Genomic DNA, 25,811 nt, shown 5'->3' on the forward strand with positions numbered 1-25,811 from the left:
ACTATGTTCCAGGCATGAAATAAGGTACTAGGGAGGGATACAGATATATAAAAAAAAATTGATAATACCTTTTTTTTTTTTTTTTGGTTGGTTTTGTTCAGTCATTTTCAGTTGCACTCGACTAATGGTTTGCCATTTCTTTATCCAGCTCATTTTTCAGATAAACAAACTGAGGCAAACAGGGATAAATGCCTTGCTCAATATCCCATAACTAGTAAGGGCCTGAAGCCAAAATTTCAACTTGGAAAGATGAGTCTTCCTGACTATAGACCTGGTACTCTATAAACACACATACATACACATACACACACACACACACACACACACATACACACACACACACTACACAAGCAAAGACACATATATCTTGGAGATATTGTAGGTTTGGTTCCAGATAATTGTAAGCCAATAAAGTGACTTACAAATTTATTTTGAGTTCTAAGTACATTTAAAAATTGCGTTTATACTCTACTCTTGTCTATCAAATTGCAATAGTATTATAAATAGATATAGATAGTTATATAGATATAATTAAAAAGTATTTTTTTGCTTAAAAAATGCTAACCATCATCTAAGTCTTTAGAGAGTTTTACTTGTGAAAAGTATAACTTCTATATTGATAGCTGCTTAATATCATGGTGGTAGTTGCTGAAGATGAGGTGGCTGTAGTAATTTTTTTTTTTAATAATGTAACAATAAAGTTTACTGAATTAATTGACTCTTCCTTCCATGAAAGATTTTTCTATAGTATGTGATTTTCCCCCAACAGTAGAACTTCTTCTTTCAAAATTGAAGTCAATACTCTTAAATCCTACCACACTAACTTATCAATTAGGTTTATTAAATATTCTTCAATATACTTATCTTAGAGAAAAGGGAGACCTGAGGATATTTATAGATTAAGGTTACCCTCATATATGGGGCATGTTTCATGGCAACCCAAAACAATTACAATAGTAATATCAAAGATTACTGATCATAGATTACTATAACAGAGATAATAATAATTTTAAAAATTTGATATATTGTAAGAATTACCAAAATGTGATACTGATAGATAATATGATCACATGCCAGTGGAAAAAATAGAGTTGCCATAAACTTCAATTTGCTAAAACATACACCATTTGCAAAGTACAAAAAGGTGAAAAGGAATAAAATAAGATATATATATATGTATATATTCCATACTCAAGAGGATCTTAAAGACTTTTTTGAGATGTAAATGAACCATGGTTTTCTGACCTTTTCTCTCTGCCTTTGTTGTCTCTGTCTCTCTCTGTCTCTCTCTCTCTCTCTCTCTCTCTGTCTCTCTCTGTCTCTCTCTCTCTCTCTCTCTCTCTCTCTCTTTCTCTCTCTCTCTCTCTCTTCTATCTCCCATCTATGTTTCTCTTGCTCTCTCTCTCCTCTCTGTTCTCTCTACTTTCTCTCCCCTCCCTCTCCTCTCTCTCTCCAGTGCTCATGCTGCACACAATTTTATCCTTTAGGTGGCAGCATTTGAGAACAGTTACAAGTAGGAACATGCTATCATCTGGGATACAACTGCAGATCAAAAGTAAAGTAGCTGTAGAAAGAAAAATAAGACAGGAACAGTGTTCATTATGAATTTTACTATTATTTTCATTTTGATTACATATGATCATTCCTCAAAACAAAATCTATATTTAACTTTCAGAAAATACGAGGTACCAGAAAAAGAAAGAGAAAAAGAAATCCCTATTGGAATTGCATCACTTTTTATGCCACTTTTTTTTTTTTATTTCTGACATTAAGAGGCAGTTTATATTAAATGGAAATTTGTCAAAAGGCCATTTTACTAGTATGCTTGCTGAACACACACATACACACACAAATGTTTGTATATATTTTTGACTGCATCTATTATAGTCATATGTAGCAAAGAAACATAAAAAATGAAAATGGCATTTAAATTTATTTTAAGTGTTGAGTTATTTGTATTAAACTCCATCTTCACATTAATTACATAGAGTAAGCCTCAAGATATGAATTTTCTCAACTAGTACTTGATAACTTGCATCTATCCATTTATCTATCTCTCCTTTCATTCATCAATTATTCATCTGTTTTGTTGTTGTTGTTGTTTTTGCCTTAAAAAAATAATAGGCAAGATTAAGCATTATACTTTTATGATACAAATCTCTAATCAAGATTTGGGCCTGGTGAGTCAGAATAATTCCCATCATAATAAATAGTCAGTGTCATCAAACATGACAATGATTATATCCATATGTGGTAGGCAAAGAAAATTGCCACATATGTATTTCTGATTGCTTAGGAAGAAATAATTTTGTGACAAATAATGCCAAGTATTAATGATGCTAATATAAATAGATTAATTAAATTGTACTCCCTTTATTTTGAATGGATGGACCTTTTAAACTCAGATGCTGGTGACTAATTTGAGGAATATTTGATAATTAATTTTGAATTCTGCTTTTATCTGAATAGATAATCCATCTCCTGCCATGTATAGGAACCTATCCCTAAATTTTGCTCCAAAAGAATTAAAAGTCTTTTTTATGGGCCTTAAAGCATCTTAATAATAAAACTTAGGGATTGTTTAGCATGTTTAAAAACAAGTGAAGATAATATTTTGAAATTATACACTCCTACTTAATTTTGATCTAATATCTGTCAAATGCTTCTCCTGAATTACAAGTTAGAAAGCCAAGAAAAAGCATGGTAAGAGGGAAAAATGTATATCTGTCGTGATACTTTCAGCAGCTATGTGACTATGGATAAGACATTAGAAATCTCTAAGTTTTAGTTTCCTCATCTGTCAAATAGGGTTAATAATATATGCCTCCTACCTCATAGAATTGTTGTGGAAAATATCCTTTGTAAATTATAACTTGCTACATAAATGTCAGGTTGATCTTTATCATTATTTATCATTTTTATAAACATCATACCAATAAATTGCTCAGCTGAAATAGTGAATAATTGAGAATATCATCTATTATATTTGGATTCAACTAAATGAAATCCAGAGGCAGAATCAAGGTGATAGCACCGAAATCTCATCATTACAAAACTCAAATATATGCTACCGGACACTACATAATAACATTAGTGATCATAGTAATAGCTCATTTTTATGTAGTATTTAATTTTGAAGTGTTTTTATCTAAATGTTAATTCCAAGAGGGAAAAAAAATGTAGTTAGGCTTTTTATCAAATCAGTTATAGGAAATAATAGGGAGGAGATCTGGCTTTTCAGGAAAAATACTAAACTTAGAGTTATTTTGGGTTTGAGTTCCATCTTTGTGACATTGACATTTCACTACTTTGGGATTCACTTTATTTATCTGTTCAGTAAGAATTTTGAACTATGTTGTCTCTTAGTGTCTAATTGACTTTCCATGGAATTTATTTCAGCTTTAAAAAAAAAATGAGTTAACACTTTAATTTTCCCATTATCTTAGTGGTGTTTGGAAGAGGGTTTTAGCAATATTGGAATAAACTTCCTCTAATTATAATAATAATCATAATATTTGCATAGTGTTTTAAGGCTCTCTCTATATATGTATAACTAATATTTTATTTACCTCCACAACAACCTTGAGAGGTAGGTATTATTATTAACCTCATTTTACAGATGAAGAAACTGAAACCTATAAGGTTAGGTTGCTTAATAAAGTCACATAATAAATATATTAGGTTTTATTTGAACTCAGACCTTCCCGTCTTCAGATCTAGCACTCCATCCATTATGCTATCTGGCTGCCTCTAATTATAATAAAACTATAATTCTTTCACCAACAAAATCTTATATATATACAAAATATATAAGATTCTCATATCTCTGAATTGTATTGCCTGTTATCTTACCTTTGTCATGTGGCAAAAACAAGGGTTATAGGTAGATAGTCTGTGTGTTCCATCATGATATCAACAAACCTAGCCCCAGTGGTCTTTAAACTTTTTTTTTTTTATTTTATACATCTGTTTGGAATTATTATGTAGCCTATGGATCCCTTCTGAAAATAAGGTTTTGTTTTGTTTAATAATTAAATATATGATTAGTTTTAGTTACTGGCTAATGGAATTAAAGATTTTTTTTCCCATCCAAGTTCATGGATCTTTTAAAATCTGTTCAAAGGTCCATTGAGAGACCCAATGATGGGTTTTAAAGGAAGGTTTCTAGACAGTTTGGAGGACTATTCTGGTAGAAAAACAGATATTAATAATAATTGCACAGGATTAGATGAGAAATAGTTGTTGATAGTTATATCAATAAATAAAATTATCTAACATTAGAGGAGATATCCCTCTCCATCAGTTTCTAGATATGTCAGAGTATTATGATATAATTTTCATAGGCTCATAGAATATCAGAGCTGGAAAAGATCTTAAAGATTCAGAGATTTCAAGGAAATATATTATCCCTTTCTTCTTCATAGTTTGTATACCAGTAATGGAAATATTTAAATATTATCATAACCATGGATTTCTGGAGCATGATATGCCTGGAGTTCTGATATATGGTTCTGATTGAAATTATCTCATTGCGTGTATAAATGTTCTACATCTATTTTTATTATTATGTGTACCTAGATGTTTCTAAATTGCATCTGCTAGTGACCTTTAATATTTTCCTGACTATTATTTGAATTTGAATGGGAACACATTATATATGGATTAATTTTTTAAACAAATTCTTAACATTTTCCCACCCAAACTGTTATAATCAGAATCTTTTGCACTGCAAATTACAGACATTATTAATAATTGCTCTATTAGTACAGAAAAAATATTAGGTTTCCCTAAGGTATCCAAAGACTCTTTTGAAGTATTGATTCAGCAGTGTAGATTTTACATATGAATGTAACAGCCATTATGTTTTCTTGCACATAAAATCATTTAAGCCATAAGATTCTTGTGTATGACAGTATCATTTACTGTTAGCGATTATCATGGGAATATAGTGACCCTCCTTTCTCTGAACAGTTAAAGGCTTTCATTTTCTTGTATTAGACACACTATATAATAATGATGCTTTAGTGTGATTTTGCAGCAAAGAATTTTAGAGCATTCAATGCTCATTACCTCTTGTGAAATTTTATTCTATTCATTGTCAGTGTAGCATATAATTATCTTTCTTAATTGAAGACTACTGTGTGGAAAGGATCATCCCCTCTCCTTCCTGTCCTCCAAACCCTCCCATTACCTCATGATAGATAAGATCTCAGCTGTGGCTGTTGTGATAAAATACTTCATTGGTTCTGGGTCACATAGATTGGTACAGGTTTTCTTTTTTTTATCTCTCTCCATAGGACTGATGAAAACTGACATACTTTTTTTTTTAGGAACAATTCTTGATGCAGGATCGAATTGTTACCCATGTTTATCAATAAGAAACTCATCAAAAACAAATTGATAATATGGAATATCTGAATTTATAAACCCTTTCACTAGCAGCTTCTACCTTCAATGAGTCATAGAATATAAAAATCATGATTTCTTATCATTAGATACTTTTGCTGATGCTTTTTTGCAAAATGTCATCTGTAAGACACTTTTTTATGGGAGAAAAAATAGTGTTTACAATGACATGTCTCTGTGGCATGTTCTTGGATAGCACATAGCTGCTGATGTAGGCTGTCTTGTTTGTTATCTTTTGGATATTAATTTCTTAAACCTCCTTACCTGATTTTCAGTTAAATAAATAGTGTCTTTTTTGTTTTGTCAAAGAAGTTATAAAGGGAAAGGTTATTATTTTTGTTTGCTTGCTTTTTCCAAAAATCGTTTTGTAAAATAAGGAGAAATCAGGAATTCTACTTTAGAGTCTATGGTTTCTTCTGATAAATTCAGCTAAGCTGTCTTTGTGAGGACTACTGTCTCTGTACAAATGGGACTTGTGAAGCAATTATAGTTTCAAGCCACAAGATTTTTAGTTATTCTGCTGGGATTAGGACTTGAAGCATGAACTCCGATTCTCTTTTCTAATTCTAAGTTTCACTTGTCATTTAGAAACACTGCTCCAATAAATCAGAATCAGCCAAGAGCTACCTTAAAGATGATGACAATATTCAGGAAACAAGATGATATATAGAGAAAAAAATACTGTACTGGAAGTTGGGAAGCCTGGGCTTTAGTCCTAATTGTGTCAGTAACTAGTTGTATGATCTTGGGAAAATTATATGGCCAACTCTGGGTCTCATTTTTATGTCTAAAATGATCAATTAAATTGTCTCACATCTGCTACAGATCTAAAATCATTTTTATTTTACATGATTCTAATCAATTCAATAAACATTTATTAATTGATATTAATAAGATTAATAATGATAAATAAGATAGTCATGGCATATCAGCAAAGGTTGTTCTGCTTTCAGTCATCTTAATGAGGTTTAGGTTTTGGGGTTCCCTTTTGTAGAGAACCAAATGATGATGTCTAGATTTAGGGAACCAAAATGAGATTAGGATCTCTGGTGGTCAAGGAGTTAAATGATAAGGCTTAGTGGCAGGTTCGGGGTTCAAAGAACTAAATGAAGAGGTTTGGCTCCCCTACATCCCCTTGGGATTCTGCACAAGGGTAGGGAGTTTGGGGGAACCCCCTTCTGGAGGCACAGGGATTCTCTGTGAAAGAATTTACAAACCCAAAAAACTAGATTGATAAAAAATATGTTTACTATAGGGATGGGAAGTAAGATTAGAAATCCTGACAGAGAGGCATAAAGTCTCATTAGGGAAATAGGTGAGGATAAAGAGAGGGTAGCACTGGAAAAGAATATTATCCAGTAGCCAGAGACTTCCTTGGCATAGCATGGCATGTTTAGAACCTCTGTGAAGAAATGGGTTTTTAATTGCCATTTTTATAAAGAGGTCTTTGGCTACAAGGGAGGCCTGTTTCCCCTCCCAATGAAGCTAGTGGGTGGAGTTGAATTGAATAGAAGATCTTTAATTGAATAGGGTTGGAATTTGTTTCTCTCAGGACTGAACCAATCCCACCTAGATAACAGGATGAAGCTGTTTATCTTGTTTCCCTCGGATGGGATCCCTCACTGAGACAGAGTTGAAGGAGATTTTCTCCTTCAAGGAGTTTTCGAGTTTTGAAGTCCCTTCTTCAATCTGCCTTTTTCCAACCCTATTTTGTGGGTTTCTTGATAAAGATTTTAGAGTAGTTCACCATTTCCTTCCTCAAATCATTGTACAAATGGGGAAATTGACACAAAGAGGTGATTTATTCAGAGCCCCTGGACTGGCAGGTGTCTAAGGCTGAATTTGAACTCAGGATGAGCCTTACTGGTTTCAGCTTTAATACTCTATTCTACTCTACCATCTACCTATCCAAGCCCACAAAGACCAAAAAAAAAAAAAAAAAAAAAATAGGTCTGCTGTTTACTACTTATGTGACCTTGACCAAATCATATAGTATAGTAGTATAGTGGATAAAGCTGTGAACATAAAATCACGAGGAAATGACTTCAAGTCCTGTCTTAATCATTTGCTATCTATGTAACATCAGCAAGTTAATAATCTTTGTACCCTGTCCCCCTCACATTCTTCTTCTATAAAAAGACTCTTAAGGGAATGTTTTGAGGTTAAAATTTTACACACATACAAACACACACACACACACACACACACACACACACACACTCTTACAGAATTGCAAACATTAAAATACTATGTAAATGTTAGTAATTATTGTCATTATTTTTTTTTAATGCCATGGCAGCCATTAATAGGGTCAAACTCAGATAGAATCAGAAACCACTAAAAGGGTTATTGTGGGCTATTTTTGATACTGAAAACCATATCTTAGGATATCTACATTCTGTCATATTTTGATTTATTTTATTAGATATTTCTCAATTGCTTTTTAAATCTACGTTCAGCATTCCTGCTGCATATTTTGTATAGAAGACAAAAAGCTGACCTTGCAGTCAGAAATTTCAATTAGAACAGGAATCCTTGACCTGAGATTCAAGAATTCAAAATAATAATTAAAAAAAAAAAAAAAAACCTAAGTTGATAATTTAATATATCATTTTTATATCATATATATGATATGATATCCTTTTTAACTCTAAATTTTTATGTATTTAAAACATTATTTGATAATGGGGTCCATAGTTTTCATAAGACTAAAAAGCCATTTTGTAAAACAAAAAGAATTAATAACCTGTCCTAGAGAGTCCACTTTTGACATACACTGTGTGACCCTCAGCTAGTCACTTAAACTCTCAGTGCCTCTCTAAGACAACAGATTACAGAGTAGTTGTGGATTTACTTTAGTTGTTGGAGTTTCTTCATTATCAATCCCCTATATAGATGAAATTACAGTTAAACCCAATAAGAAGTTTCCTCAACTTTAAAATGGGAATCAGAACAGCATTATTGTGAAGATCAAATGAGATAATATTTGTAAAATGTTTAGTACAATCCCTGATACAATGTAGGCACTTAGTAAATGTTTGATTCCTCCCTACATATTAGAGATAGAAAAAAATGAAAGATGAGAGAAATAGCACAAAAAGTATATGTACATTTCATCAAGTTATTTTATAGATTCCCTTATGATGTTTTTAGAAAAGGTAGAGAGTTTTGGTCTAGATGCTAGTGCAGTCAAGAGGAATTATATCTGATTTAATGATTAAATACATAATTATTAATTAATAAGTCAAGTCAACTCAAAGAGAACACATAATATCATAGGTTAAATACATAATTATTAATTAATAAGTCAAGTCAACTCAAAGAGAACACATAATATCATAGGTTCTTAGTTAGCTATTGGCATATACAAAGACCTTGTCTATAGTTTTGTTCCATTCAATATTTTTCATTGGATATAGGATGTAAAAGGCACATGGAACAAATTTAAATGTGGCAATGCTAAGATGTATAGCATATTTGTAGTATAAGAATAAAGATCCATAATCAGATCATCAGATTAGGGGATAAAACTAATAAAATGAAATCTAACAGGGATGTGTAATGTTCTTTTATTATTTTATTAAATGCTTCAATATTTACATAAGTTGTAAATAAAAAAAAAATTAAGATATACACTGACTTTAAGGGTCAAATTGAATTAACTCTATGATGTGTCTAAGGAATAATCAATCCAAGACAATCTTAAGTCATTTTAATAGAAATATGGTAATAAGTAACTCTGCTTTTCTTTTCACTGTTCAATCTACTTCTTTAGTATTGAGTTTCTTTCTGTTGGCCACACTCAAAGTGAATTATTGAAAAATTAGAGCAAATCCAGGAAGGGATCAACAGGATGGAAAGAGAATTGGAAAATAGAGAAATAATTGAATCAGCTATGGATATTTAGCTTTGAAAAGAGAAGGTTTGGATAAGATACTATTATTTGTTGTCAAATCTTTGAAGTAATGTCATGTGAAAAGGATTCATAGCATTTAGAACTGAAAGAGATAATATCAAATTCAACCTTGTTAATTTAAAGATGAGGATACCCAGGCACAGAAATTTTACATGACTTGCTTAATTAAGGTCAGAAAATTAATGAAAAATTTATTTTAGTGTGTGGTGGGATAGGTGCTGGGGATACAAACACAATTAATGAAACAACACGAAGTTCTCAAGCTCCAAATCTAGTGTTCTTTCAACTCAGTATCTGAACTGTTGAGGTTGCTGTGCATAGACATTTTATTTATTCTATCTGGGGACCCTCTGGGGTCAAAATTTGAATGAATAACAATAATTAATGATAATGCTGATAATTAAATTATTGAATTGAATTGCCTGGATACAGGAGATCAATAAAGAATAAAACAAGAAATCAAGTCATAGTGGTGCTTAAAGATCAATTAAATACAATTTAATTAACTATAGTTCAACTGGCAGTCTGATGAGAAAAGTCATTTCACTTTTAGGATAGGACATTTATATAGTCATAGACACCTCTCTAATTTTTAAGGGGAAAATAAGATATAATCAATCAATCAAGGAGATTTATGAAATTATTTTAAAACTTTTAATTTATTTATTAAGCTGATAGATATGCCAACCATTATTCTAGGCAACAGGAATATAAATCCATAGATTGAATAAATCAATCTCTGCTTTCAATGAGATTACATATTAACAGGAAAATAAGAAGTTTACATATAATTATATGGAATAAATATAAATAAATAAAACAAAGTTTGAAGTTTCATACAACATAGTTAAGGAAAGAAGACTCTAAATAGTGATCAATTAGGAAAGGCTTTAAGTATTGCTATTTAAACTTCATCTTTAGGTGAGGGATAGGCAGAGGTGACGAGTATATTATTATATTCCTGGCATTGGAGATAGCCAATGAAAAGGCATGGATGTGGAAAACTGTGATGTTTAATAGAGAAAAGGGCAATCTGACTAGACTGCAGAATCAGGGAAGGAAACTTATGTACAATTACTCTGGAAACATGGGTGAAGAAAGGTTTGGGAACAGCTTTAAAAGCTATACAGAGAAGTGTCTATATTTTGTCCTAGAAGTAAGAGGGAGCCACTGAGTTTATTGAGTAGGTGGATGATGTGGGACATATCTATGTTTAAGGAAAATCATTTTCATAACTTTATAAAAGAAAGACTGCATTGGAGGGAGGATACCAACTAAAAAGCTGCTACAATACTCTAGGTGACAGGTGATAAGGTCTTAACTAATGGTTCTCTGATAATGATGTAATAACTTTTCAAGCCAGTTCCCTCAATTTTTAAGTTAGTTATATATTTTAGCCATTAAGACATTCAGCTTGAGATATCATGCTATGTTTCCTTTCCTAATATTTTGATTTTTTGTGTAGACATATGCACAAAGGGTATGGGTGAACTTTTTCATCCATAATATTTTGACTGCTCTTCAGATACAAATACCCTAATATAGTTTTGCTTAGAAAATAAATGTGCTGGTGATAAAATTCCTGTAATCCTTTCCAGCTGCCTGTGGGTATGAGACTAGATATTTTGATTTTAAGAGTTCTATACTGTAGTTGGCTAAAATAATTAGGTGACTAATATGGGGAGCTCTTAGGGTGAAGGAGAGGTACTCAGTTGCCTAAGCAGGGACTACCTGGTCTAGAAGGAAGTTATTCAGGGAATATTCATTCTTCAGAAATACTTGAATATATATGTATAATATAATTTGTGAGGTATGACTCTCTGTTTAAGTATTTATAAAATGGAACTTTAACATATGGGGGTGTGTATAGTGTGTGTGTGTGTGTGTATGTGTGTGTGTGTGTGTAAGCAATATTTTTTTCTCCTTTCAGGATGATCATTGATATCATAAGAAAATATTATTCAGCAAGTTGCTTATTAAAAATATTTGCACAAATAAATGGATTATGTAAATTCTATAATTAACATTTCTATACGTTTAAATAAATCACTTTTTGAAATGCTTCAGAAGAATTTTAAGATATTATTACCAAGGAAGAAATTAGGAGTGCTAAATAAATTGAATTTATTATATTCCTACTATGTGCTAGATGCTAAGTGATATGGCTCTAAAAATAAAAAAGCTTTTCTGTTTTCAAAGATCTCACAGTTAAGTAGAAGGAACAACATGCAAACAACTACATAGAAACAAGTACAGAAGTTGAAGGTAATATCATAGAAATGAGACTAGGATAAAGGGGAGATCAAGGAAGTTTTCTGGCAGAGGTTGGAGCAGATGACAAAATCTGACCAATCAGCACTATCATCACCATGAGGGCTTACCTGAATAAGGAAGATGTTATGTAATTGTTACAAAACTTACTATTAATTCTGTAACTTTTTTCCTACTGCACTAACAATTAATGTAGATGTAAAATGACCAAAAAATGAGATGCACATTTTACTCCTCTACAGTTTGTCTAATATACCATAATAGATACATAGATTAAAAAAGAAACATAGCAAATGTGATTATTAAGGATAAATGGGTAAAAAGGTGAAAACTCTGTCAAAACATGTGAAAAAGCATATAATATATAAAAATATCAGTTGATAATAGCTAATTATAATCATTTTATATTCCATTTATAAGAAATGGAGTAATTTTGGAAATTTTGATATGGAAAATTGAATTATTTCATAATTTAAATCTAATTTGCAAATATTTCAATAATTTTTTATAAACCCAAAGACAAAAGAGTAGTTTTATGCTTTAGATTTCCCATTAATTGCATGCAAATTTTTTTGCAATTGTTTTTCCAAGTTGAAAACAGTATCAAAGATACATTATAACTCTAGCAAACATTGGGAAATGATAGAGTTCCTAACAGAAATATTCATGTAATACACAAATTTAGCAAAAATTATACAAATGATAATGCTAATAACTGAAATATAAGAGCTATTTGGATGGTACCGAGTATAGAGTTGTGAGCTTGGATTCAGAAAGATGTGAATTCAAATTTGGCCTTACATATTGATTAGCTGAGTGACTCTGAACAAGTTACTTAACATCTACCAGCCTCAATTTCCTCATCTGTTTACTAAAGATAATAATAACAGCTAATAATTATAACAACTCCCAAGATTGTTGTGAGGATCAGATATTATTTGTAAAGTGATTTCCAAGATTTAAAGCATTATACAAATGTTAACTACCATTATTGTTATTGTTATTATTAAATAATATCATATTAGTTATTATTTTGATAAAAATGTTGAGCTTAAGGTTTTGTATTTTTATTTAAAATCTTAGTTTATGTTTTTATTTATTTAAAAAAATCCAAACACTGACTTTCTAATTAGGAATCTTTAATGGAGCAGCTCTCTAGAGAATTATGCCTTGGGGATGATGCAGTTATGTAACCTGAAGTGTGTGTATATATATATATATATATATACTCAATGGCAATCAATTTCAGCAATAACATAATAACAAATTCTTTTTTTTGTATTTAAATAGTATTTCTTTTTTCAATTACATGTAAAAATACTTTCAACATTTATATCTGTAAGATTTAGAGTTTCAATTTTTTTCCCTTTCTTCCTTCACCCCCTTTCCCAAGAGAGCAAGCAATCTGATATAAGTTATATATGGAAAAACATGTTAAACATATTTCTGTAGTAGTCATATTGTGAAAAAAGAATAAGGGAAAAAAGAGAAAACCATGAGAAAGAAAAAGCAAAAAAGTAGAAACTATGATTTAATCTGCATTCAGACACTATAGTTCTCTTTCTGAATGTGAAAAGCATTATCCAACAGGAGTTTGGGGATTGTCTTGGATTATTGTATTGCTGAGACAATCTAAATTTATCATAGCTGATTATTTCACAGTGTTACTCTAAATGGCTGTGAATAACTGGCTGCTCACTTCAGTCAGCATCACTTCATGCAAGTCCTTACAGTTTTTTATGAAATCTGTCTGCTCACCATTTCTTATGAAATAATAATATCCATTTCATTCATATACCACAACTTGTTCAGCCATTCCCCAATTGATAGGCATCCCTTTGATTTCTAATTCATAGATATGACAAAAAAAAAAGCTGTTATAAATGTTTTTATATTTATATTATGTGATAAACATTTTTGTACATTGGGTTTTTTTTCTTTTTTATGATATCTTTGTAATTTAGACCTAATAGTGATATTGCTATATCAAAGAGTATAGAGTTTTATAGCCCCTTTGGACATATTTCCAAGTTGCTCTCCAGAATGGATGGTAGTTCACAGCTCCACAAAGCATATAATGCCAATCTTGATATCATCCAACTTATGTTTTCTGTAGGGAGGCATAGTGAAGTGAGAAGAGAGAAGCCAAGCTGTCCTGGATTCAAAGCTGGCTCTCTGACCACTATACTTTTTTTTTTTCTCTCAAAGTACATAGCAAATCATTAGATTTTAGTAATATTTTCCCCACCCAGGGTTTTAAAATATATTTATTTTTTGAGATCTGCTATTTTAGCAAAACCAAAGGCAAATTTTAAGCATGTTAGTACAGTAATATGCATGCTTATTTGTGCTCTTTATTGTACTTCTCATCAAAAATGCTATATCTAAGTACCAAAGTATATTATCAGGCACTTCTCTTTGGCCAAAGAATTTGTGAAAAGCAGGTTGGCAAAGGTTGGCTCTCAGGTAAGTACAGCTACTTATGAATTTTACACATTTTGTTCAATTTATTCTTAATGAATGCTTTTGTATTACCAAAACAGAACCAATTATGCCTCTTTTCACAGAATAATCCATTTGAATGACTCATTACAGCTGATGACTCCAGTTCATGCTCCAAAATCTCAGTCCCCCAACCCCTGAGTAAATATGTATAATACTATATTTCAATTATTCTTCATAAGAACATAGTTGGCACCTGTATAAAGCAGATGGAATATTACTTTACAGATGCAAGGAAAGCTTCAAGGGATTTGGGACTTTTGCTGCATGCATCTACAATTCAATTAACAACCATTTATTAAAAATTTACTGCCTGACAAAGTAACTAAATATCATGGTCTTAGAATCAGAAAGGCATAAGCTCAAATCATGTCTTAGTCATTTCCTGCTTCTACAATCCTAAGTTAACCATTTGACTGTCTGCTTTAGTTTCCTTATCTATAAAATGAAAATAATAATAGCATCTATCTCACTATTATTGGATAGATCAAATGATATAATACATATAGGATGCTTTGTAAGCCTTAAAGTGATATATAATAATACTTTTTTTTCCCATTATTGCTTTTATGTGAGACACTATGGTAAATTCTGGGGATTTGAGGGCAAAAATAAGAATTTCTTACTTTAAAGATCATATAAAGAAAAGGGAAATAGCATCATTTCAGAGCAGGAAAAAAATATATCCAGATAGGTTGATTATTTTGAAGAAAGAATATGCAATGGCAAGAAAAAACTTTTAATCAACAAACAATTAATTAGTGTCTGTTATGTGCCAGATATGGACATGGAAGTCATGAAAGTTTTTAGTTACTGCAGCACTTTAGGAAAATGATAAATATTGCAGCAACATTATCATGACATTATTTGAAAATGTTGGGGATGCTTTAGATACTACATTAAAACCATAGAGAAAATATGAATTAAAAGCAGCCATAAAACAGCAATTTTGATATACAAATAATATGTAACATAACATATCATATGCAGTTTTAGAATTATATAGATATTATTCCCACCAAGTTAAAAAAAAAAAAAAATGAGACTTGTCTGCACAGCTACCTTGGGGAACTACCATGCTACTGTGTTGTTGTTTTTTTTAACCTTATTTTCATCCTTTGTCTCTGATTTATTAATTGGACACTGATGATTTTTTTTTCACTTTATAGAGTAAGAGCATTCACATTTTTCAAAAGTGGACCATATAATTAAATAACAGTTTCTCTACAATTTGGGTCTTTTGTTTATTAAGTAGATTATAAGGAGAGGATTAGGATTTTGTACTTTAATTTGTAAGTATTCAAGTTTTTCAAATGTGAATAGTATGATCAGAAATATCTATGGCAAGCTGCATAAATTTAATTCAGTTTGAATTATAATTACTATTTTTTTCTACTTTTCTGGCATGGCTCTGGAGGTGATATTACCTTGTTGGATCACATGTTGAAGGCCCAGACATTTTCAACTTGCTGAAATGATCAGAAGCATTGAAGATTTACATTGATATTAGTAAAAGAAGAATTCAACTAGCCAAAGTCTTTACTCATCCAGTTGGCAGTTCACTGAAGAAAAGAAAAAGTTGTTACTTCTTAAAATTAGAAAAAAAAATGAGAATATATGATCTGGGAGATACTTGTTTTAATTCTCTGTGAAACAAAACAGCTGACTTTTTTGGATGAGTGTTAGCACCCAAGTAACAGATAGTGTTAATTTCAATAAAACCTTACATCATTCACTAAGATGAACATGATTAGTCTATAATTTAGGCATTAAAAAGGGAGATATTGTATATGTGTTTGTGTGTGTGTGTGTGTGTGTGTGTAAATATGTATATATCATATATAAAATATGTATATATTTCACTCATTTATTCATTCATTTAAAAAGGTTGACCTTAAAAAAAGATTCTGAAAATAATGCTTATATCAGCACTTCAATATTTTTGGTTTTTTGGTTGTAGATATATCTACCAAGAAATGTTTCTAATAGCTTAGAGAATCTTAGAGTTAAAACAGATCACATTTTGTCAAAGCTGAATTTGAATAGAAATCACCACACCTCCAGAAAGTAGCTGATGTGTCATGGCATAGATATTTTAAGTGAAGAAATGTAAAAAATATAAAATATAACAGTTTAATTATATTTGTGATTTTATTGGTATTGAGAACTCCCATTGAGGATTTTCCTACCAGTGCAAATCAGAAATTATTCTGTAATTCACAATTTTATGGAATTAGCAGGGAGTTGAGATCAAGTGACTTACCAGCATACCTTAGGACTTGAACCCAATCTTCCTGACTTTTGAGTCAGGCTTTCTATCCATTATACTGTAGGATCATTCTACATGTCATGATATGGGAATTCTTAGTATTAGAGAACAATTTATTATGAGGAGATAATATATATATATAATTTATATATGTATATATATATATACATATATAAATTATATATATATATATAATCAATTATTCTCAGTAGAGATGAAGAAGGATTGCGATAGCAATATGGGCAGCTACGACAGGAAGCCAGCTAGCAGAGGTGAAGGGGGATTGCAAGTGAAAGGGGGATCAGAGGTGAAGGGGGGGGTTGCGATACCAATGTGAGCAGCCGTAACAAGACACCAGCCAGCAGTCTCTCTTTCCGCTTCCCTCTCCACTCCCCTGCCTCCACCCACCAAAAACGTCATTTCCTATACAACACATCAGGACTTGCGCAAATAGTGGGAGGGGGTCATTCTTTCTCCAAGCATATATATTAATAGAATATGGTCCAATTATTATTTAGCCTCATGTGCTTGAGACCTCAGTGTATCAACTCGAGCCTCAGCCCATTACAAATTATAACAAGTAATTCTCCATTTCCATGTTGTTTTTTTTTTTTCTCTGTTTAAGGACTTTAGATTTGATTCCCTCTATTTATAGATATTTAGTAATATATAGAACTCTAGATCTATAGATCTTAGATACTGCAATATAAGCGCTCCTTTTCTTTAATTTATTCCTGAGCCCATATTTGGTCCAACTTCATGGGATAACTAGTATTTTCATTAATAAATATCATTGCTCTTTATTTGGCCACATTTTAAATCTATAATATATGCCCATATGTTTAGGAATAAAGTTTTTTTTTTTTAACCTAATGTTCACATTAGTAAAGAATAAAGTTATGAACTCTGTTGTCTAGAGTGATTCTATGTGACAATTTCTGGGCTTCTGTTGAAAAAGGTAGTGGCCACATGCATACAATTATAGGATTGTAAAGCTTGAGATGACTTTGGACATGAAACAGTCCATTTTCTACTTTTGACAATCTGAAATCTGAGTCTGAGAGGTATGAAGTGTTTTTCCTAAAGTTTCACAAAGGGACAAAGGCAGAAATAGGATTAAAATATAGATCTAGTTGGCACAGTGAAACTGTGAGACTGAAATCAAGAAGATGAATTCAAGCGTAGATTCATATGCTAGCATATATGTGTGTGATACTTAGTCACAAAAATGAAACAAAATTTTAAAAAAATTGGTTTGTCTCAGTTTCTTCATCTATAAAATAGAGATAACAATATCATCTACTTCCCAGAGTTGTTATAAGGATTAAATAAAACAATATTTATAAAATACTTAGCATAGTTAAATTCTATATAAGTGTAATTTATTGTTGTTATTATTACCATCTCTTGGATGTGTCAAGTACTTATTCTATATCAATCAGTCAACATATACTTATTTATTAAAAATAAGTGTTATATATTAGATGAGGCAGCATGGTGTATTGTTCTAGAGATGGCTTTAGAGGCAGAATAAACAGTTCAAATTGTGTCTCTGACATACTTGTGTGATTTGGGACAATTCACTTAACTTAGATTTCTAGGTATTTCTCCAAGACTAAAAATTGTAAATAAAGTACCAATTTAATGGTAAAGGGAGCGTCCTTTAGAAGTTTTCTTTTTAAATGAAATCACAGATCCAATTCCAAAAAATTTCCCCAAAAAATCTTATGTGTCAATCTCCATATTACCAACTAACAAAGACAAATATGAAAACAATCTTAGCCATTAAGCTATGCCAGAATAGTCTGTGAATACATTGTGTTTTGTGGGAGTATTTTTTAGGGGGAAGGGTTTTGGGGATGTGGTTTGTGAGGCCATTGGTACTAAGTGACTTGCTCAAGTCACAAAGCAAGTAAGTATTAGTGTCTGAGGCCAGATTTGAACTATATATATGTATGCATATGTGTGTGTGTGTGTGTATTATATATATGTATGTATGTATGTATCCCATTTCAAGTACTGAAATTAAATTCTGATTCCTATAATTCCTGGTTACATTCCTATTCCTTATCATAGTATACTCTTCAAGATCTATACATCCAAAGAGATGGGTGAGGGGTTGGGTATTATCTAGTAAGTTAATGTTGTGTATTAAATACAATATTTCACAAGTGAATTTCACAAGTTCTGCTTTATGTGTAGTCTTCTTTGCACTTGATTTATATCGAAGCATTCAAATTAATGTTTGAGCATCCCTCATAATGTTTAAGGAGAAGAAAAATAGGATAGCAAGGGAAATAGAGACTAAAGTGAGCTGATGTCACAGCTAATACAATGTAATTTTTGAGACTTTACCTTAACTCAGGCCATCATTGCATCTTTTTTGGGGCCATTCTCTGTCTCTTAAGTTGTTCCCATTAATCATTACTTACTGGAGTTAATGTATGTGGTAATTTCCTGCTTGCTCATTAAAACATTATGAATCCACTTTACCTGCTTGTAGACAGCCATGTCTTTACATAGTTAGAGACTAGAGGGTCAGGGCTTACAATCAACTACTTTGAAAGGGGCGGGCAGGGTGGTGGTGGGAGGAAGGCTTTTTAGTCAAAGCAGAACCAATCCATCTATGCATGCATCATTTGTTCACTAAATACTCTCCAATTTCTGTTGATTGTATGGAGCTATTCATTTGAATATAGTTCTGAAGCAATCAACTTATAATCTGATTCCTAGCATTTCCCCATACTATATTTATATTTTCTACCATATGTTCTAAAAGAACATATATCCATTAATTTGCCCCCAGTAAGTATGTAAGCTCCTAAAGGTCAGAAAGTATAATTATTTTTATTGTCACATCTTTCTCCAGTATTCAGCCCAGTGCCTGCTGCAAAAAAGGCATCTTACATATATTTTCCAAATGAAATTAATTTCCAGGTATTTAATAATGAAAGGGGGAGAAAGAAAGATGTGAAATTAATTTCTCAGTAGAGAAAACTAGATACTTACTGAAACATTATCAGGAGATGAAGAACATATCAGCCAAAGACCCAGCTCCTATAGTATTTAGATTGATAGATAAACAGGCATATATGGATATTATCTTTCTAGATTAGAGTGAAGATGTGAAAAGCACTTTGTTTTTCTAATTGACAGCAGTTTGTCTAATTTGGAGCATTTTGATTTCATTTTGCAAACCTATGAAAGTGATTTCAAATAGATTTCAACATTTTATTGTTACCAAGTACAAAGCTATTTTTATAGGAAATTTCTATTACTTCAATCATGTAAAAATCCATTTGTGTAGTGATGAGGGAAATGTACATATTTCGATTTTTATTCAGCATTTTTAATATCAGTTCTTTTTAGTTTATTTCTATTGCTTGACTGAGCCACAAGAAGAAGAAAAAAATAAACATGGCACACCAACAGATACATTCTTACTGCCAATTACAACCACCATGTTAAGAGGGTAGTACTAAACACAAAGAATCCAAAAAAGCATAAAAATTTTAGAAGAGACATTAGGAATATTCTAATCTGATATTTTCAACTTGAATCTTAGAACATACCCAGAGATATCACATGGATATGACCAAGATCTTATGGATAATTAGTGACAAATCTAAAATTGCTAACTACCAGTTTGTCACTCCATCAGACATTTTTTGCAAGAACTCTGAGTTTTGTAGTTATTAATAGACTACACAATAAGAGTGGAAAAAACTCAAAGGGAGAACATTGGATGACCTAAAATTTTAGCAAATCTTTTTTTTTTCTTTTCTTTTTTCTTTTTTTTTTTTTTTAGTAAAGGAGGAGGTTACCTTATCTTTTAATGTAAGATTGCTTTGGACGTCTGATAAAGCCTGTATAATGCATAACATAAAATATATAAGATTTTAAGAAAAACTCATTACACTGAAATAAAAATATATTGTTTTCCCATTCAACTTCATGACCTCTCTAAAAACTATGCCCATACTTGATGTTAGGTATCCTTGGTTTAGAGAGGGAACTAAAGGCATATTAGATTGGAATGAACTTTGAATCAGAAAGACCTGAATTTCACAGCAAGACTGTGTGTTGATCAGTTATGATAGACATAACTCTTCTCAGAAATATAATGTTCCAAGACAGTTCTAATACATTTTGAATGAAAAATGCCATCACATCCAGAGAAAGAACTCTGCAGACTGAATATGGATTGAAGCATACTATTTTTACCTTTTTTTGTTATTGTTGTTGTTTTCTTGAGGGTTTTTATTCTCATTTTCTTTCCCAACATGAATCATATGGAAATATGTTAAAAATTGATTGTACATGTATAACCCATATCAGTGTACTTGATGTCTTGAGGAAGGGATAAGTGAGGGGGACAGGGGGAATTGCAACTCAAAATCTTATAAAAATGAATTTTGAAAACCATCTTTACTCATAATTGGAAAAATAATATACCATTAAAATAAAAAATAAAAAGACCTGAGTTCTGGTCCTACCTTACATATTTGATTGAGTGACCCTAATCAATCTTAATTTCTTCATCTGTAAGTTTAAGATAATAATAGCATGATTCTTGTGAGGATCAAATGAAATAGCAAATGTAAAATATACAAACCTTATAGTGCCATATAAGTATTAACTATTGTGAGGTTGATAGTATTGCTGTTTTGCTAGTTCAATGATATAATACATTCTTCTTGAACTTTGGGATTCAATACCTGCTTTTGATTCTCTTCCAGTGCTTCACTGTGACAAGGATAACCTTGGACTTTTGAAGATCTTGCTAGCAAAATCAATGTGCATTTATTAATTGCTATGTTTCAAGCACTGTGCTAAAGAATTTTGTAAAGGAAAAACAACAACAAAGCAAAAGAGTTTATATTCTAATGGAGATTACATATAATTGAATAGATATATAAGATACATTTAGAGTAGATAGTAATGGTAAAACAAATGTTCTAAAGATTGGAAGAAAAGATATTGTAGCTCTAACTTGCTATGTTAATTTGGTTTTTTTTAATGAGATTGTGTTCAACAATATATTCTGTATTTGTGGCCAGAATAACAGAGTTTTTGGGAAAGCTTCTTACTAGATCAGAAGCTTTTCAGCTATAAGCTCACTGTAAGGCCACAGGTGATGGATTCTTCATCTAAGATCCATGAATATTTAAGATAGATAGATAGAATGACTATCATCTCAAAGAATCCAGCTCGGACTGTGAGACACAAGATTCTTTTATAGGGTAACAAGAACAATGATGTAATGGGGGAGGTATCTGGATGGGGATGACCTAATGGGAGGAGGCACCTAGGATGACATAATGGGAGGTACTGGAGAGGCTCCTGATATTCTAATGACATCTAAAATGAATAAAGACCGTTATCCCATCAAACATTAAGAGGGAATAAGTATAGCTTAAGGTCTAAGATTTAAGACCTTTATCCCAATAAACATTAAGAGGGAATGGTTATAACCTGAGGCAGAGTAACTAAATAGGACAATTAGGGAAACTGGGGTTAGGACACTAAAAGAGAACTGTGGCACAACATTCCACACTATCTTTCTCTAACTATTCAAATCTTTGAATTACCTTCCTCTAGAAACTCTTAGTTTTGACTAACCCTATGTGAACCAAATAAAAACCAAAATAAAGCTAGAACAATGCAAGGACTTATGGCAAGGTCAAGTCTCTCTCTGATAACTCCAGTGTTAATCAGCAATATACAAAGCTCCTTTTTGCAATTATGTCAGGTCCTCTGCAGTTGGGGAGCATATGGACAGTTCACTGTGAGTTATGTCTGTGGTCATTTGTGCATTCAACTCATCCTCTGCTTCTAGAACAGCAGGGCTCAAGACAGTGGTCCTGCCCATTCAGAAGAGCAATTCACTCCAGGGGAGAAGGGTGAGACTTGGAATAGCTCCACCTGTCCCTGCCCAGAGGAACAGACAGGGCTGCAGAAAGGATCAGATTTCTAAGCAGATTATTCAGTTAGACCAAGGCAGGCAAACCCCAAACTTTTAGAGGCCTGATACAAAACTTCAAGGTCCTTTTAAGTATACATATGCCAATATGTATAAAAAATAATAATTAAGGACTTGGGGTAACAGGAGTGGAGAATCAGATCAGAGTTTGCCAGTCCCAAGTCTGTCTCTGTTTGTTTATAAAATATAATACTAAAAACTGAGTCTGCCAGGGCAATTCTAACAGAATAAGGAATTTCTAAGTTAAAGCATAACCAGCAAATCATAGTTCAGTAAATTTAAGCAAGGAGTGAAAAATTTTAAAAAGACTGTTTAAAGGATTTCTAATTAAATCTGAACTAGTGATGTTTAAAGGACTTCCAATTAAATCTGAACTAGTAAAATAGGGGGTGGGGCAGAAGTGCCTAAGAAATTACACCAGTTTCCCCAATTTCCTATGCATTCCTCCCTTTTTTTCCTCATGGAAAGGAATTATCAAATAACCATCCCACATATAAATCATATACATATATATAACAGACTAAAAATCCCTCAAATATAAGAGCAATAGTTGCACAAGTTTAACAATTTCCATCCCAAGTCTTAAACACAGTAACACAGTTAAAATGTTAACAATTCAACCACTTTCCCACTCCCCCATCAATCCAAATTACATCAGGAGCAGGGTGATGGTTTTCTCAAAAACTGCTTCCTGCTGAAGATGGGTGGAGATGCTCAGTCCAGGGAGGGGGAGGGGTGTGCATGGGGAACTAACAATCAAAACAGATCTAGGTCTCAGAAGTAAATCAATTTATATGTAATTTGACCAAATCTAGAAATAAAAACAAATCTAACAAAGAAAAGTTAGAACAGTCTGAGATAGAAAGACTGGTCCACAAGGACTGCTACAAGATGTGGCCTCTCATTAGTTATAAACCTTAAAAAAAAAAAAAAAAAAAAAAAAACTTTAATATCCAGACACAATAACTAGTAACTAATAGATGACAAGACTAAATATGTATTTGCTCAAGTATTTAGGGTATAATGATAATAGATAACCAGGTATAACATATATCCAGATTGGAAATAGTAAGGTATGACATAATTGAATTGCATTAACAGTTTCTTATTGACCATTGCTCTGATTATAGAAATCAGCTACAGGAGGAAAAAAAAAAAAATACAGTGACATATTAACTACAAACCCAAGAAATTTTACCTCTAATAACAATTCCCATTAACCAAAGTTTCAGATAAATCCTAAACAGATATTTACTATAACCTAATATGTATAAAAAATCAGTTTGCTCCTTTTAGCCAAGAACCAGGTAGCTACAACTTGATAAAAAAAAATCTGGAACAATTTAGTGGAAGGGGAGAGGATTCCACATGGCTGCCCTTGCCCCATTCCACCTCCAAAGAGGCAGGGGGGGAGAGAAGTCAAACTAAACTTCGCTCCAGGCTAACTAGATGCTCCATAGAAATAGCAGAGAACAGTGGGGTTTGAGTTTAATCTTCACCTTTGAAGACAAAAAATGCCTACCCCACCCAACCTTTAAAGTAGCAGGAAGCAGTTGGGGAATAAGAGGGGTGTGGGGAAAGGCAGAAGGATTCCATAAAACCAAATGTCTAGCAGAGCTGGATTTAAAGCATAACTCGCAATGTTATAATATAGGTAACAAAGTCTGAACCAAAATACAGCTTTAAATTCCCAATGACATAAAACAGCTTTTCCTTTCATATTTCAAATAATGAAACAGCATAGCTTTTCTTTCTCTCCCTCTGGCCCCATGTGACCATTATTCCCAATGGACTTCTCCTAAGCTCCAACTTGGCCAGAGTTGGATCCTTCAGAAAAATCAGATCTTTTTTGCATAGTTTACCTAATTAGAGGCATGTGACACCCTTCAGAACTTCTTTAACAAACTGTTGTTCTTTTAAGATGTTATACTTAAAGATAACTAAGTCTAGTCTGCATAGGCAACAGTAAATTTATTTCCCACAATTTTAAAAATTGCTCAAAAGAATACTCAGAACAAATCTGGCATGCAAAGGCATTTCCCAAATTTAGAATCATCCTAAAATTCCTAATTAAATGTTTTCCCCAGCTGGAGTTCAGTATTGAAATAACCAGTTTCCAAATTTGATCACTGTTTTTAAATTTAACAGAGCTCTTAAAATAGCAAAACAGACAAACAAATCACACAGAACACAGAACATACATAGACTGAGCAGTCAAAACATTTAACACAGACCAGGGGCTATCTGGAAAGAATAACCCTGAGGGAAGTTGTTGGCTCCAGTCTTCCCTCTCATAATCCAAATGAAGACTCCCTCCCCCCCTCTTTTTTTTAGCCAGATAGGTGTCTTTAAAAAAAACACCCAGATTTATACTCTGGAATGCCCAGAATTGGCACAGATGTGTCTTAGACACCAAGTAGGGTCCCCTGAGTCCAGAAGAGCCTACTCCCAGAATTTATGCCTGTCAGCATTTCATAATTCTGGGAATCCAGATGCTAGCATACAGAACATAACAGAAAGGGTCTTGTATAGACAGAACAGAAGAGGTCTTAAGATTTAACCAGATGGTACCCCAAAAGGTATCCCGACAGACTTACTCTCCTGTGGCCATAATGGGGGTGTCTACCATCAGGCTGTTGTGGCTGGAAACTGCTCTCTTTCCTGGAGGCTCTGGAAAAAAAATTCACGGGGCCCCAGCCTCTCTAGGCCAACAATTCAGATCCGCAGATATCCTGCCCAACGCAGAGATGGGAAAATATTTTATCTCTAATCCTGCTCATTTTCTAACATCTCGCTGGGGCCTCCAAAATGTAAAGACAGAGAAATTTAGCAAGACAGAGATTAGAGATTACTTAATAATTTATTAAATGGGAGAGATTTACTGGGATCAAATGGATCCATGTTTGGTCCCAGGGGTGAATGAGACTATTGTCTCAAAGAATCCAGCTCAGACTATGGGATACAAGATTCTTTTATAGGATAAAAAGACCTGGATGGGGATGACCTAATGTGGGGAGGCACCTAGGATGACGTAATGGGAGGTACTGGAGAGGCTCCTGATATTCTAATGACATCGAAAATGGATAAAGACCTTTATCCCATCAAACATTAAGAGGGAATGGTTATAACCTGAGGCAGAGTAACTAAATAGGACAATTAGAGAAACTGGGTCAGGACATTAAAAGAGAACTGTGGCACAATCTAAGAACCCCTAGATTAAGTTGTAGAGGAGTTACTGTGTTTCTATGGAATGAATACCTATGTTGATAAAAACAGAGATACTTAAAATATATTTTTAAATTTTTCAATAATATTTTATCTTTCCAAATACATATAAAATAGTTTTCAGCATTCATTTTTGTAATATTCCAAATTTTTCTCCCTTCCTCCCTTTTTTCCTCCCTTCCCAAGAGAGCAAGCAATCTGATATAGGTTAAATATGTGCAATGCTATTAAACATATTT

At 32.4% G+C, this 25,811-nt stretch overlaps 1 protein-coding gene and 1 long non-coding RNA gene across 7 annotated transcripts in view; both read left to right on the forward strand.

Annotated features, from left to right (window-relative positions):
• The window catches only part of LOC127561894 (uncharacterized), a 57,204-nt gene extending 41,338 nt beyond the window's left edge, over positions 1–15,866 (forward strand). For all 3 annotated transcript variants that reach the window (XR_007953565.1, XR_007953566.1, XR_007953567.1), the window contains one exon: positions 15,513–15,866. This is a non-coding gene — a long non-coding RNA (uncharacterized LOC127561894). The remainder of the gene's footprint in view (positions 1–15,512) is intronic.
• ADGRB3 (adhesion G protein-coupled receptor B3) overlaps positions 1–25,811 on the forward strand; it is an 882,558-nt gene that overhangs the window by 273,009 nt on the left and 583,738 nt on the right. The gene's annotated exons all lie outside the window — the stretch shown is intronic.

Source organism: Antechinus flavipes, chromosome 4 (assembly GCF_016432865.1).
Source record: "Antechinus flavipes isolate AdamAnt ecotype Samford, QLD, Australia chromosome 4, AdamAnt_v2, whole genome shotgun sequence".
Taxonomy (NCBI): Eukaryota; Metazoa; Chordata; class Mammalia; order Dasyuromorphia; family Dasyuridae; genus Antechinus; species Antechinus flavipes.